We start from the raw sequence: 11,026 nt of genomic DNA, 5'->3' as shown, positions 1-11,026 counted from the left end.
TTTCATGATAGGTTTTAAATATTTAAAATTACTCATTCTTGAACTAACTATTATTGTGAGGTAGGCAAGTGTACCTATCGAACAGTAGTATAGTTTTAGCAAGACCAGATTGTCAAACCCAAAGGAACTAAAAGTACTAATAATGACTGTCTTTTTATTATCTAGCCTAAAAATAATAGGGTTTTGTTCTAATTAACTAATTATCTAAACTAAGAACGCACAGAAAAAAGAATTGGGGAATTGCTTTTGGGAAAATCGATTGAATGAAGACAATACCTAAGGAAAAATCCACCTAGACTTTACTTGTTATTCTGGCTCCGAATTGGACGATTTATTCATTCAACTTCTTCCGTAAAGATCCCTAAGTTATGTTGTTATCCCTATTCAGGACTAATAACGTCTAATCCATATATTGAATAATCGAGACTTTTCTCTAATTAACACTCTAGGGTTGCATTAACTCGATCTATGGATCCCCTTATTAGGTTTCACCCTAATCCAGCAAAATCTTGTCACCCTATTTCTAGGTGCGCAATCAACTCCGCTTAATTATGAAAAATGTACTCTTAGACAGGGTCTATTCCTCCTCTGAATAAGAGCATGTCTTGAATCAGTATCATGGGATATCAAAACAAGAATTAAGAACACATAATTAAGAACAAGTTAAATATTTATCATACGATTCAGAAAATAATAACAATATTCTTTATAGGTTTCATTCCCCTTTGGTATTTAGGGGTTTAGTTCATAACTAAATAAGAAAACATTTCAGAAGAATAACGAATACAAAACATAAAGAAAACCCAAAACTCCTAAAGGGAAATTGAGGAGAGATCTTCAATTTTGATGATGAATCTGGCTTCTGAGATGGATCAATCGGCTTCCTTGGAGTAATTCCTTACTCTCCCTTCTCCGTCTCCCTTTTCTTCCTCCTCTAGGGTGAATTTATAGGCTTTGGAATGCCTAGAAGCCCTCAAAAGTAGCCTTTTCAGAATTGGACTTAACTTGGGCTCAGCAGGGACACGCCCGTGTGACATGCCCGTGTGAGTCGTGCTCCAATTCTGCCAAATTGACACGGCCGTGTGGTTTGCCCGTGTTGATTTCGTACTTTGGCCCATTTTCTTCATTTTTGGCCTGTTTCTCGTTCCTTTCACTCTCCTATACTCTCCTAAGTGTAAAACATGAAATTAAAGCATTAGGAGCATCAAATTCACCAATTCTAATGGAAAATCATCCATAAAATGCGTTAAACATGGGGAAAAAACATGTATAAATTACGGTTTATCAAATACCCCCACACTTAAGCATTTGCTTGTCCTCAAGCAAAATCCTCAACTCATAATCAAAATAAATTCTTCTCAACTTATAATTTTTATCAATAATATCTCAAATTAATCCATAGGTAATCATACATTGAGAATTTAACTAAAAGAACATAAAAGTTTCAATCATTCTAAGTTGAGCATTTTTTTCCAGAAACATAGGTGCCTTCCCTCATCTAAGTAATTTCCTTTAATTCAGAATATCACAGAGTTTTACATCCTCACTAAAGATTCACTTAAATCACTTGAGTTTTTTTAAAGACAATAAAGGAAGCACTCAATAGTCAATAATGGAAAGTCATTACCATAGGCTTGCATGAAAATCAAATCTCCACCACTATAATTTAAGATGATAAGTCAATCAAAATGTCTTTAGAGGGTTGTAATGAGGCTTGGTTAGGGGGTGTGGTCACAAGCTGAAAGAAAGGGTTAAAATCGAGATTGAATTGAAAAATTGCCTAACTAGAAAAAGAGTGAATTTTCACTTGCGTACAATAGAGCTTCTTCTCAGATTATGGGATTACTAATAAATATACATAGTTTTTTTTAAGAACAATTTAAATAACATAGACTAACTATTAAGAACAAAGCATAGCTAAGCATTCCATTCAACTCAAATCTCAACAAAAATAGGGATTAATTTAGGGGATTTCAACAATAATGGGTTAAGGGTTAATATTGAGGTTAATACAAGGAATGGCTTGTTAGGCTCAATGGGGTTTACTAGGGCTTAATCGTGGAGGTAGGCTTTTCATGGCATGAGTGGGTTAATCCTAAGTGCCTTAATCATTTTGATATATCAAATCAGTCTCGACATGCATAATCAAGCAAGTTCTAGAATAACAGTTCAATACTGACGCACTCAAAGAAATAATAAATGTGAGCATGAAAGGATGAATAGATGCTCAAAAGGTTAAAAAAATCTCACAAAAATTATGGCTTGTTGATGTTTAGACTTGTGAATCCCAATTCAAAGTAATACCTAGATTTGGGGAAAACAACCTATAATTTTAAATTCTTAAAAATCAACTTATCATGCTTGATTCTCTAATGTCTTAAATTTTAAACAATCAATGCATAAATCCCTATGTTTTAATTCAAGATATATCAATCAAAATCATAAACCAATTAAAATTTATCCTAAATATGATATGAGAGCTTTTCAAGAGAACAAGGTAATTATTCAGGGATTTTTTTGATAATGAAATGAATGCCTCCCCCCACACTTAAGATGTACATTGCCCTCAATGTACAAAGATAGGTATTATAAAATAAAAATAAGATAGGGAAAGAAGTGAAACTTCCTGTATGATGAATTCCTCGAACAAGAGTTTTGGAGAGTAATCGGTTCGAGAGTGGAGGAGGATACTCCGGCGGTCGTAGAAGTTCATTAGGGCATAAGTCCTGTGCCAAAAGAATATTATATCTAGTGGTAGCTATGGTCGTGGTCGAGCAGGACATGGCAATTGTGGAGAACCTTTCCCGATGGAGTTTTAGTTCCTATGTGATGATGAGCTTAAGAGCTCTGTATAACTGTGATAAAATCAGGAACTTTTTAGGGGATATTAGGAAGAATAAGTACTCGAAAAGAAATAACCAAAATTAATAATTAAAAAAATAAAATTCTAAAATCTAACAAAAATAAAAAGTAGTTTCAATAAAAATTAAAAACATAAAATAATAAATAAATATTTCTAAACATCTTCAGCGCTGGATGGTTTGCGAGGTGGGATGGCGATGAGATGTGGAGGTGCTGACAAATCTGCTGTAGAGTAGCATCAATATTGTCAAATCATTGAAAATACTGCTGCTCAAATCGGTTGAGGCGCTCAGAGATGTCAGCATATGAAGCTGCCGCATGAACTGGACGAGAGGGTGGTAGTGGTTGAGTCAGTAGGTCCTCGTGCTGTGGGGGGACATCATCAGGAATGTCTTCGTAAGCCTCCTCTTCGGTAGATTGGGCAAGATGATACTAGGGAGGGTAGGTTCCTCGGTGCCTCTCGATCATCCTCATGCTAAGCATGCTCGAGATGCCTTGTGGAGACATCTGGCTGATGAGGGTGAGGGATAATTCTTGGGCCGCGGTGTTAAGGAGCCTGAAGTGTCGCGCTAGCCTAGTTACGTAGAGGCCAATGGAGATGACCCCCTTCTAATGCCACTTTGTCTGGTGCTGAATCACAAGGGTGATGAAATAGGCAAGGTCGATGATGTGCCCTTGTGACATGCACCATAAAAAGTAGACGTCGTGGTTGTTGACGACACCAGTGCTCTCTAGCCTCCCTGTAATCGTGTGAGCTAAAATAGCGTGTAAGTATCTTAGGGATAGTGTGAGAACTGATGCCTTGGAGTGGCTAGGATTGTACGAGCCCGTGCTAAGGTCCAAAGTGTGCCAGCACTTCGAGGGAGATAAATGTATGTGGAGACTGAGAGCATGTAGTTCATTCTCCTCTCGAAACTCCTCCGTATATAGGCCTAGAGCAACACCGAACTTTGGGATACTTAGCTGGTGGATTAATCCTCCTAGGCAAAACTGGATTGTGCCGGGATCATCATACCTTATCATTATGGTCTGGAGATGGAACATTGAGAATAGTTTCATCATGAGCTCGAGGTATGTCGGCTCGATAACCCAAAGAACAGCTCTCAAGGGTCGGTGGCTAGGAGAGCCCGAATCGCATCAGCCATTTGGACTTGTTCTACGGCAGCCCAGTCGATGCAGCGGCCCACAATTAAGGGTCGAGCCTGAAGTATTTGGATCAGTTCTTCCTGGGGCCTTCGGGAAAACTGTAAGAGAGGGTGATGGATTTCTGTGGTTGGGCCCGCGGAAAAGGACGCTCCCTTCCTCTTCTACAAAGTAGGTACGGTGGTTTTGTTTCCTCTTGACGATGACATGGTACCTGTGATTAGAATCATCAAGTCATCTTGATGAGTGGTCGAAGTAAAAGGAATACAATTTCCAACTAAAAAGCAGACTTTCAGCCACAACCAAACACAACCAATATAATAATTTCGTGACTTTGTCATTGTATGTAGTAATGGCATGTGTAAAAGAATGAAGCTTTCCTAACAACATGAAATATATAAGAAATAATTGAACAATACAAATTACATGAGAGATGTTGGCATGGGAATATCGTGAGGATGACCATGGTAAAATCACGGGTATGAAGTTTCCTAATCACTTGATTTAGCATGAAATGTATAATAACTAACTAAAAATGCAAACTAAATGATAAAGTAATGAACAGAAATGGAAGATAGTTCAAAAGAAATGGAAATTATTGGTATAATAATAATTAGTAATAAGTAAAATAGAAGTGAAAAGAGTAAAAAAACGCTAAGGGAGAGAGATTGAGCGTCAAAAACGAAGTTGAAGGCAGCACACGGACGTGGCAGAGGGTCGTATGGAGTTGCAGCGGCTAGGGTTAGGGTTTTTGAAAGGGGGAAGAAGATGAACAATGGTTTGCTTATATAGAAGAGGGCCACACGGTCTAGGGCCACGCCCGTGTACTCTGAAGGTGAGCCCGTGTTTTTCGAACTTTATGATTTAGGTCGTGCCTGGCTACTATCCCACGCCCGTGTGTCTTGGGCATGTGTGGCACACGGCCATGTCGTAGGTTGTGCCTAGCTTTGTTCGCTTCTTCCACGCCCGCGTGTTAGGGTACCACGCCCATGTCAAAGAAACAGAATCGAGCCTTGCCCCTAGCACGCCCGTGTTTTTCTATTCCCACGCCCATGGTCACCTATCAAGTTCACCCACGGCCATGTCGTACGGCCATGGGGAATTATCGCATCCTGTGTTTTGGGGAAATCATGTCCTTCTTCTATACGACCATATTGCACGGTCGTTTCTCTTCCCCTGTTTGGCCACGGCTTTAGGCACGCCCATGTGCCTCGCCGTGTGTGCTGAAAAAAATTTGCAGTTCAAAGATAAAGTTAATGATTTAAAGTTTTAGAATTTAAAAATAAAGAAATAAAAATATGTTAGTGCTCGGGTTGCCTCCCGAGAAGCGCTTATTTTTAGTCTAAGCTCGACTTACGTCTCTAGTGAATGGTCAGGGTGGCTTGAGGAGTTTATGCTCCTCATTCCTGCTATCAATCTCATCAAAATAGGGTTTTAATCGGGTGTTGTTTACCTTAAAAGTTTTGAACTTGGGGTGACTCACCTCCACCGTACCGAATGGAAAAATACTAAGTACTGTAAGAGGGATTTCCTCATTAAGTGTGGTAGTGACAATGTGAGGATTTACGGCATCTAGTAAGACTTTATTGCCAACCTTAAGTTGATTTGGAAAGGTATCAGCCTTGTTTTGACGTAGTTTCAATTTATCATGTGTTCTCAGTTTGAGTGCTCGCCATTCGTCTAGCTCATTTATCTGTGCCTTCGTTCTTCATGAATGTGTCCTTTATCATTTCTGGAACATGGCTTGTGATCTTCTTTGAAGCTCAATTTCTACAAAGTCATATTATCAGTTTTAGTAGATTGGTCTGGACTACTACCTTCAATATTCGATGTGATGCCAGAATTATGAGCTTAAAGGGTAATCGTGTCGTCTCCTACGCGAAGCGTGAGCTCACCTGTGCCAACATCAATAATTGTTTTAGCAGTTGCTAAAAAGGGCCTCCCTAAAATCAAAGGGGTGTTATTATCCTCCTCTATGTCTAGAACAACAAAATCAACGGGGAATATGAACTTATCTACTTTCACGAGTAAATCTTCAATAATACCCCTAGGGAATCTTATAGTTTTATCTGCCAATTGAATGCTCATCCTAGTTTGTTTAGGTTTCCCAAGACCTAGTTGCTTAAACATTTTGTAAAGCATGACGTTAATACTAGCCCCTAAATCAGCTAATGCATGACTTATATCTAAACTACCAATTAAGCAAGGAATTGTAAAACTACCTGGATCTTTCAATTTGTGGGGTAGCTTATTCTATAGAATAGCTGAGCAGACTGCGTTTAGCTCCACATGTGACACTTCATCCAACTTTTGCTTGTTTACTAAAAGCTGTTTTAAAAATTTCATTGCATTTGGCATCTACGACGGAGCTTCAATAAACAGTAAGTTAATATGTAATTTTTTAAAAAGTTTATGGAATTTACCGAATTGTTCATCTGAGCGGTCTTTCCTTGTCACGTTAGGATATGAGACACGAGGTTTATATTCTTCATTCACCGTTTTGTTATGACTTACCTCACTTTTACCTTTGCTCACCACAGTTTCTTGCATTAATTCTGGCTCAAGTGCAATGAATCATTCCTTATCTTGAGTACTAATTGCATTAAGGTGTTCCCTTCGGTTAGGTTCAGTATTACTTGGTAAGCTACCTTGTGGTCATTCGGAGATTAGTTTGGATAGCTGGCCTATCTGAGTTTCGAGTCCTTGGATCGATGCCTGTTGATTTTTAAGTGCTGTCTCAATATTTTGGAAACGGGTTTCTGACATCGAGATGAATTTAGAGAGCATCTCTTCAAGATTTGGCTTCTTTTCCTGTTGGTAGGGTGGTTGTTGGTAGCCCAGAGGATGTTATGGCTTTTGATTCCCTTGACAACCCCAGTAGAAATTTGGGTGGTTCCTCCAACCTGTATTATAAGTATTACTGTATGGGTTATTTTAAGATCGAAAGTTATTGTTACCCATATAGTTGACTTGTTCCCCTTCGGTTGTAGGATTGAAGGATTGATATTCTGTATGCACACCTCTTCCACTTGAGTCACACCTCATTACTGGATGTACCTGCGTAGAACCAAGTAAACCATCAATCTTTTTATTGAGAAGTTCTTCCTGATTTGACAGCATAGTAACTGAGTTGACATTATAAACTCCAGCTGTTTTTGTTGGCTTAGTCCTCATGACTTGCCACTGATAGTTATTTAGTGACATTTCTTTAATGAATTCATAAGCCTCTTCAGGTGTTTTGTTGTTGATGGTTCCGCCAGCAGCTGCATCAACCATTTGCCGAGTCGAGGGATTCAGACCATTGAAATGATTGTACTTGAAGCCAAAGCGGTACCCCATGGTGAGGGCACCTTCTCATTAAGTCCTTGTATCTCTCCCATGCATCGTAAAGTGTTTCTAAATCCATCTGCACAAAAGAAGAGATATCATTACATAATTTAGCCGTTTTAGCCGGCGAAAAGTATTTTTGTAAAAATTTTTCGGTCATTTGTTCCCAAGTAGTAATTGACCCTTGTGGTAACGAGTTCAACCACTGTTTAGCTTTGTTTCTCGGTGAAAAAGGAAATAACTGAAGACAAATGGCATCATCAGAAATGCCATTGATTTTAAATGTATCGCAAAATTCCAGAAAGTTTACTAAGTGAGCGTTGGGATCTTCATCCTGCAAACCATCAAATTGAACAAACTGCTGTATCATTTGAATTGTGTTAGGTTTTAGTTCAAAAGTATTTACAGCTACAGCCAGTCTAACTATGATAGATTCAGTTCCTGTTAAAGAAGGTTTAGCATAATCATACATAGTGAGTGGAGCAGGTTTTGGATTAACCGCAATTGCAGGAGGTAGCTGATTGCCTTGGTTTTCAGACATCTCGTCGGTTGGAGGTTGAGTATCGTCTTCTTGCTCATTCTTTGTGTATCTTAAGCTGCGCCTTATTTCTCTTTGGTTTCTATGAACTATGCGATCGATTTCTTGGTCAAAAAGTAATGGTCCCGACGGGTTTCTTCTAGTCATAAACTCTAAAGAACTGGTAAGAGAAAGAAAAAGTAAATTAATTAGTAATAAAAATAATAAAATTAAATTAAATTCAAAGAAAAATAAATGGCTAAAATAATAAAAATTGAGCGTTCCTAACATCTTAGTTTCCCGGCAAAGGCGCCAAAAAACTGGATAGCATGATTCTGTGATAGATTTTAAATATTTATAATTACTCGTTCTTGAACTAACTATTATCACGATGTAGGCAAGTGTACCTATCGAACAGTAGTATAGTTTTAGCAAGACCAGATAGTCGAACCCAAAGGAACTAAAAGTACTAGTAATGACTGTTTTTTTATTATCTAGCCTAAAAATAATGTGTTTTTGTTTTAATTAACTAATTATCTAAACTAAGAATGCACAGAGAAAATAATTGGGGAATTTCTTTTGGGAAAATCGATTGAATGAAGACAATACCTAAGGAAAAATCCACCTAGACTTTACTTGTTATTCTGGCTCCGAATCGGACGATTTATTCATTCAATTTCTTCCATAGAGATCCCTAAGTTATGTTATTATCCCTATTAAAGACTAATAACGTCTAATCCCTAGATTGGATAACCGAGACTTTTCTGTAATTAACATTCTAGGGTTGCATTAACTCAATCTATGGATCCCCTTATTAGGTTTCACCCTAATCCGGCAAAATCTTGTTACCCTATTTCTAGACACGCAATCAACTCCGCTTAATTATGGCAAATGTACTCTTACACAGGGTCTATTCCTCCTCTAAATAAGAGCGTGTCTTGAATTAGTATCCTGGGATATCAAAACAACAATTAAGAACACATAATTAAGAACAAGTTAAATATTTATCATATGATTCAGAAAATAATAATAAGATTCGTCATAGGTTTCATTCCCCTTAGGTATTTAGGGGTTTAGTTCATAACTAAATAAGAAAACATCTCAGAAGAATAACAAATACAAAACATAAAGAAAACCCAAAACTCCTGAAGGGAAATTGATGAGAGATCTTCAGTTTTGACGATGAATCCGGCTTCTGAGATGGATCAATCGGCTTCCTTGGAGTAATTCTTTACTCCCTCTTTTCCATCTCCCTTTTCTGTCTCCTCTAGGGTGTATTTATAGGCTTTGGAATGCCTAGAAGCCCTAAAAAGTGGCCTTTTCTGAATTGGACTTAACTTGGGCTCGGCAGGGACATGCCCGTGTGACACGCCCGTGTGAGTCGTGCTCTAATTCTGCCAGATTGACACGGCCGTGTGGTCTACCCGTGTGAGGAGGTCTAGGCCGTGTTGATTTCGTACTTTGGCCCATTTTCTCCGTTTTTGGCCCGTTTCTCGTTCCATTCGCTCTCCTATGCTCTCCTAAGTGTAAAACATGAAATTAAAGCATTAGGACATCGAATTCACCAATTCTAATGGAAAATCATCCATAAAATGCGTTAAATATGGGGAAAAATATGTATAAATTACGATTTATCATGTAGGTGTTTTAAACCACACATGGAGTGTAGGGATGGATGGAGATGGTGTGTAGAGGCTAGTTAGGTAGGACTCTGATTACTGTGATGGGTTTAGGCCCTAATGCATATCTGATACTGAAACTAGAATGGCTAAGGCCCGAACTACTACTGAGACTGAAATGGGCATAGGCCCAGACTGCATTTGACTGTTTGTTGCGATTGACTGTATGCATGTCTTCGGTGGGAATTATACACTGAGTTTACATAAACTCACCCCTTTTTGTTTTATCTGTATAGGTAATCTACAGGCTTAGACGGATTCGGTATGGTGAAGGAATCTACGGTGACCACATGTTGATTGAACGATTTTACTTTCATTTACGATTTTTATTTACTATTCTTTTGGAGTATTTGATGTAATTTGGGACTTTTGGACTGTTTATCATGATTTTGGATTTTAACTTTTTTTATAGACTTTTAAACTGCAAAACTCGGTTTAACTAAAAAATAATGTTTTTCTAAATGTGAATGATTTTCTTAAAATATTACGGTTTTAAAAGCTTCCACTGCAAAATATGTTTTTAAATAGACCAAATTAAAGAGGAAATAATTTTGAAATTGACTAGAGATAAATAGAAGCTAGTAAACGAAAATGGTTTTAAACTTGATAAATTTGACCACAAATCCCATTCCATGTGACATCGTCAAAATCGTTCATGACGTCTAGGCCAGATTTGGGGTGTTACATTTAGTGGTATCAGAGCTAGATAACAAAACTCAGCTGTGAATTTTGGGTTTTTAAACCTTGGTTTTTAAGAACTGGTTTTTAAATGATATTAAATGATTTGACTAAAATGTTGTACAACGAGTCTCCAGCACCGATCTTGTAAGTATTCTGATAAACTGATATAAATAGCCTATTCTAAGAAAACTTTAGTTAGTATATACTAAAATTGTAGTGAAGCTGAAACTGATAGAAACTGTACTTGCGAAAAACAAATCTGAACTTATGATATTGCTTTACATAAAACATCTGTTAATAAATACTGGAACTGTAACTAATTCATAAAATTCGTAATACAGATAAATTCTTATAGACATGAGGGCATGAGGTATCTGTAGATGAGGTACTAGAGGACGAGGTAGAGGCCATAGAGGGGCTCGAGCTGAGTCCTCTTCTCTGGGCAGCATGCCGAACCTGGACACTAGTGAGGTATCGGTGTCACCTGCTACTGAGACTGGGTCTCAAGATCGCATGGCCGGGGACAATGCATTGTCTTAGGTTATGTTAAGAATACTGGAGAGGGTCGTTGGGGACAATATTGGATCTGGAGGCCAAGGGTCAGTTACGGAATAACTTCGGTCTAATGGAGCTAAACTATTTAAGGGTGTCACTGAGTGGCCCCTAATGTGGCTGAGTACTGGATGGAGGCTACTGAGAGGATAATGGATGATTTAAACTGTACCCCTGAACAGAAATTAAAGGGTGCGGTCTCGTTGCTTCGCTATGAGGCCTACCAGTGGTGGCTGATTGTTAAGGAGGGTACACAACCCAATAG

General features: G+C 38.2%; 1 non-coding gene across 1 annotated transcript; it reads left to right on the top strand.

The window, feature by feature from the left end:
- Nucleotides 1-7,337: 7,337 nt before the first annotated feature.
- On the top strand, nt 7,338-7,444 carry LOC121209107 (small nucleolar RNA R71). The gene has a single exon (XR_005904224.1). It is a non-coding gene; the product is annotated as a small nucleolar RNA R71 (small nucleolar RNA).
- Nucleotides 7,445-11,026: the final 3,582 nt, after the last annotated feature.

Source organism: Gossypium hirsutum, chromosome A10 (genome assembly GCF_007990345.1).
Source record: "Gossypium hirsutum isolate 1008001.06 chromosome A10, Gossypium_hirsutum_v2.1, whole genome shotgun sequence".
NCBI lineage: Eukaryota > Viridiplantae > Streptophyta > Magnoliopsida > Malvales > Malvaceae > Gossypium > Gossypium hirsutum.
This window is presented reverse-complemented; position numbering and strand designations above follow the sequence as displayed.